Genomic DNA, 6069 nt, shown 5'->3' with positions numbered 1-6069 from the left:
TACCATTTATCAATAGCTCGTTCAATAGTAGGGTACCATTTATCAATAGCTCGTTCAATAGTAGGGTGCCATTTACCAATAGCTCGTTCAATAGTAGGGTGCCATTTACCAATAGCTCGTTCAATAGTAGGGTGCCATTTACCAATAGCTCGTTGAATAGTAGGGTACCATTTTACCAATAGCTCGTTCAATAGTAGGGTGCCATTTACCAATTGTAGGGTACCATCCATCAGTAGCTCAATAGTAGATTACCATTCATCAATAGCCAGCTGGTCTGCGCATGCTCTGAGGATGCGGTTAGGGATGCCGTCTGGCTCGGCAACCATGCGATGGATAACACGTTTAAATGTTTTACTCACGTTGGCTGTGGTGAAGGAGAGCCCGCAGGTTTTGGTAGCGGGCCGTGTCAGTGGCACTCTATTGTCCTCAAAGCGAGCAGAGAAGTTGTTTAGTTTGTTCGGGAGCTAGAAGTCGGTGTCCGCGACCGGGCTGGTTTTCTTTTTATAGTCTGTGATTGACTGTAAAAAAAAAAAAACTGTGGTTCGCGCTTTCAGTTTTGCGCGAATGCTGCCATCAATCCACGGTTTCTGGTTGGGGAAGGTTTTAATAGTCTAAACTCGGTCATCGAATCGAGCAATCTTGAAGCGTGGAATCAGATTGGTCGGACCAGCGTTTAACAGACCTGAGCACAGGCGCTTCCTGTTTTAGTTTCTGTCTATAGGCTGGGAGCAACAAAATGGAGTCGTGGTCAGATTTGCCGAAAGGAGGGCGAGGGAGGGCTTTGTATGCGTTGCGGAAGTTAGAGTAGCAATGATCCAGAATGCTGCCAGCCCGGGTCGCACTTTCGATATGCTGATAAAATTTAGGGGGCCTTATTTTCAGATTAGGTTTGTTAAAATTCCCAGCTACAATAAATGCAGCCTCGGGATATGTGGTTTCTAGTTTACATAGAGTCAAATAAAGTTCGTTCAGGGCCATCGATGTGTCTGCTTGGGGGGAATATATATGGCTGTGATTATAATCGAAGAGAATTCCCTTGGTAGATAATGCGGTCGACATTTGATTGTGAGGAATTCTAAGTCAGGTGAACAAAAGGACTTGAGTTCCTGTATGTTGTTATGATCACACCACGACTCATTAGTCATAAGGCATACAAACTACTGTTCAGTTGTGTGGTCAGGTGCCACAAAGAGGGACTTAGGAAAATTGCAATTTGCTCAGAACAGGGCAGCACGGCGGGCCCTTGGTTGTACACAGAGAGCTAACATTAATAATATGCATGTCAATCTCTCCTGGCTCAAAGTAGAGGAGAGATTAACTTCATCACTACTTGTATTTATGAGAGGTATTGACATGTTGAATGCACCGAGCTGTCTGTTTAAACTACTGGCACACAGCTCAGACACCCATGCATACTCCACAAGACATGCCACCAGAGGTCTCTTCACAGTCCCCAAGTCCAGAACAGACTATTGGAGACGCACAGTACTACACAGAGCCATGACTACATGGAACTCTATTCCACATCAAGTAACTCATGCAAGGAGTAAAATCAGATTTTAAAAAACGATAAAAATACACATTCTGGAACAGCAGGGACTGTGAAGAGACATGCATACACACACACACACACACACACACACACACACACACACACACACACACACACACACACACACACACACACACACACACACACACACACACACACACACACACACACACACACACACACACACACACACACACACACACACACACACACACACACACACACACACACGTGATCCTTAATAAATACAAATATAAATACACCGACAGGGCTGTATTGGAGCAGATTGAGAGCTTCAAGTTCCTCGGTTTCCACATCATGTGCGCCTCCTGAGTGGCGCAGTGGTCTAAGGCACTGCACCAGACTCTGTCACAGCCGGCCGCGACTGGGAGACTCATGTGATAGTGGACTGCGCACAATTGCATGGGAAACTGTGTTTAAACACTTTACAATGAAGATCTGTGAAGTTATTTTGATTTTTACGAAATATCTTTGAAAGACAGGGTCCTGAAAAAGGGACTGAGTTTATCAATTGTATACCACGAAATTGGGGGGGAAAATAAATAATATGGTTCACACACCAACACAGTTGTGAAGAGGGCATGACAATTCCTCTTCCCCCTCAGGAGGCTGAAAAGATTCAACATGGGCTCTCAGATCCTCAAAAAGTTCTACAGCTGCACCATTGAGATCGTCTAGACTGGCTGCATCACCGCCTGGTGTGGCAACTGCTTGGCATCCGACCACAAGGCACTACAGAGGGTAGTGTGGGGCTGAGAAAGATTGGGATGAGGTTCCTCTAGTTTTGTTTGCTGCTTGTGAAACTGTGCAGGAGTCCCTAGGGTTCAGCCCGGCTGAACTAGTGTTTGGTCACACAGTGAGAGGACCAATGAAAGTCCTTAAAGAACAGTTTTTGTCCCAAGAGTTGTGTGCGGGAGATGAGAATGTGTTGGACTACGTTAGTCGTTATCGTGAGCGCCTACACGAAGCCTGCGCTCTCGCAAAGGAAGCTCTGTCTTCCTCGCAGAGGAGTATGAAAAGACACTATGATAAACAGTCTGTTTCTCATCCACTACAGCCGGGTGACCAAGTACTGGTGTTATTGTCTGTTCCAGGATCTTCACTGTCAGCTCGTTTCTCTGGTCCTTATTTAATTGAAAAGAAATGAAGTGAAACTGATTATGTGCTTCAAACTCCTGATAGAAAACGCCAATATCGTGTGTGCCACATTAACATGTTGAAAGCATACCACACCCGACCCATCACCCAGGTAGATAGTTCAAAAACAGCGGCAGGTACTGCTGTCTCCTCTGCTTCTACTGCTATGATAGTGGACTGTCCTATTGACGATGTTGATGGAGATGGATTAGAGTTGCGCAATACTCAGCAGCAGTGCGTTAGATTGCCCAACTCAGAAATGCTGCTGTCTCTCCAGTCAGGTCTGGTTCATTTTAACGGACGGACAGGCCGACGATATTGTGAGGCTACTACACAGTTTACCATGTCTCTTTATTTGACGTTCCTAATCGCACAAACGTGTTGGAACATGACATTAATGTTGGAACTGCTGCCCCTATCAAGCAACACCCATATCGTGTCAATGCTTCTAAGAGGAAGATAATGACGGATGATGTGAGATATTTGTTGAAGAATGTCCTGGCTACGCCAAGTTCAAGCCCTTGGAATTCTCCTTGATTTCTGGTTCCTTAACCTGATGGTACTTCCAGGTTATGTACGGATTATCGAAAGGTAAATTCTGTCACAATGCCAGATTCATTCCTGTTACCCAGACTGGACGACTGTATCAACACTGTTGGTGCTGCCACGTATGTAACTAAGTTAGATCTTTTAAAAGGTTACTGGCTGGTTCCGTTAACCTCACGAGCTTCTGAGATTTCTGCCTTTGTAACCCCAGACAACTTCCTACAGTACTCAGTCATGGCTTTTGGGATGCGGAATGCACCAGCCACTTTCCAACGACTGGTTAACTCCGTATTAGCTGTAGTACCCAACTGTAGTGCTTATCTTGATGATCTGGTGATTTATTCATCTGAGTGGTCAGATCATGTCAACTCTCTAAGGGTAGTATGTAAGCATTTGGCAGCTGCTTCTCTGACCCTGAACTTGGCAAAGTGCGAGTTTGGAAAGACCACTGTTACCTATCTCGGCAAAGAGGTCGGCCATGGACAGGCGCACCTGTTGATGCCAAGGTCTTGGCTATAACTGCATTCCCCGCACCTACCGCCAGACGAGAGCTACACCGCTTTTTAGGGATGGTTGGCTACTACCTTAGTTTCTGTAAAAATGTCTCTGCGGCAGTTGCTCCATTGACCGATTTGCTCAGTCTGGCTAGATCGTTTGAGTGGACCCCTGATTGTCAGGTAGCTTTTGATACTGCTAAAGCACTCTTATGTAATACCCCTGTAAAGTTTAACAAATGTCAGGCTAACTATGCAACCATCGAACAAGAAGCTCTAGCTTTGTTGTTAGCTCTGCAATATTTTGAAGTATATATTGGTTCCAGTGCCCTACCAGTAATAGTGTATACTGACCTTAAAGAAATTCAGGCTGATGCGACAGAAAAGGAAACTGTACAGCTACAGTAGATGACACCTGGAAGACTATGGCTGGGACGGTGGCTTGATCAGCCCTAGAATCGTGAGGAACACCGAAATGTACAGTTGATTTGTCAGAAGACAAACAATCCACAGAGACAAACTGATATCTTTCCAACAGATAAGATCTACACCAGGCCAGAACTTGTCCGTGTAGACCAATTAGGGTTTCCAATCTCTCCAAAAGAATGTGGTGATCGATGGTATCAAAAGCAGCACTAAGGTCTAGGAGCACGAGGACAGATGCAGAGGTAATTTACCACCTTCACAAGTGCAGTCTCAGTGCTATGATGGGGTCTAAAACCAGACTGAAGCATTTCATATACATTGTTTGTCTTCAGGAAGGCAGTGAGTTGCTGCGCGACAGCTTTTTCTACAATTTTTGAGAGGAATGGGAGATTCGATACAGGCCAATAGTTTTTTTTATATTTTCTGGGTCAAGGTTTGGCTTTTTCAAGAGAGGCTTTATTACTGCCACTTTTAGTGAGTTTGGTACACATCCGGGGGATAGGGAGCTGTTTATTATATTCAACATAGGAGGGACAAGCACAGGAAGCAGCTCTTTCAGTAGTTTAGTTGGAATAGGGTCCAGTATGCAGCTTGAAGGTTTAGAGGCCATGATTATTTTCATCATTGTGTTACGATATAGTATTAAAAGAACTTGAGTGTCTCCCTTGATCCTAGGTCCTGGCAGTGTTGTGCAGACTCAGGACACGGTACATTGCACGGTACTGTCTTTCCAAGCCAGTCGGAAGACTTCCAGTTTGGTGTGGCGCCATTTCCGTTCCAATTTTCTGGAAGCTTGCTTCAGGGCTCGGGTATTTTCTGTATACCAGGGAGCTAGTTTCTTATGACAAATGTTTTTTGTTTTTAGGGGTGCGACTGCATCTAGGGTATTACGCAAGGTTAAATTTAGATCCTCAGTTAGGTGGTTAACCGATTTTTGTACTCTGACATCCTTGGGTAGGTGGAAGGAGTCTGGAAGGGCCTCTAGGAATCTTTGGGTTGTCCGAGAATTTATAGCACAGCTTGGGCTCTGGGCTCTCTATCAAATGGAAAGGTTTACTGCAGCCTCTTCAGGGATTCATCGGCACTTGTGAACTCAATTGTGAACTCAATTCTCTGTGTTCCAATTTTTTTTCAGCACTTTTATTTCCATGACTGATCAACTCTTTCTCTCATGCTCACTCTTGTCCTTCTGCAGCAAATGTATGGTGCAGACATATGGTGTGCAATATGTTTGGAACAGCGAATTACAATTAAATCAGTATTGAATCTCAATACATATAGAATCGTGATAATCACAATATATCGTATCGCCACCAAAGTATCGTGATAATATTGTATCGTGAGGTCCCTGGTGATTCCCAGCCGTACTGTGTAACATGTCTAGTACACTAGACGATATTGTAACTATTTGATTACACTATCTATTACGCTCTTTGGTCTACACTGAGTTTACAGAACATTAGGAACACCTGCTCTGTCCATGACATAGACTGACCAGGTGAATTCAGGTGAAAGCTATGATCCCTTATTGATGTCACTTGTTAAATCTACTTTAATAAGTGTAGATGAAGGGGAGGAGACCGGTTGAAGAAGGATTTTTAAGCCTTGAGACAATTAAGACATGGATTGTGTATGTGTGCCATTCAGAGGGTGAATGGGCAAGACAAAATATTTAAGTGCCTTTTTAACAGGGTATGGTAGTAGGTGCCAGGTGCACCGGTTTGTGTCAAGAACTGCAAAGCTGCTGGGTTTTTCACGCTCAACAGTTTCCTATGTGTATCAAGAATGGTTCACCACGCAAAGGACATCCAGACAACTTGACAACTGTATGTTTTGTGATCATATATGACCCGTTATTCAGTGTGTGTGCCAGATCACCGACACCTACAGTAT

Source organism: Salvelinus alpinus, chromosome 20, assembly GCF_045679555.1.
Source record: "Salvelinus alpinus chromosome 20, SLU_Salpinus.1, whole genome shotgun sequence".
Classification (NCBI taxonomy): Eukaryota; Metazoa; Chordata; class Actinopteri; order Salmoniformes; family Salmonidae; genus Salvelinus; species Salvelinus alpinus.
This window is presented reverse-complemented; position numbering follows the sequence as displayed.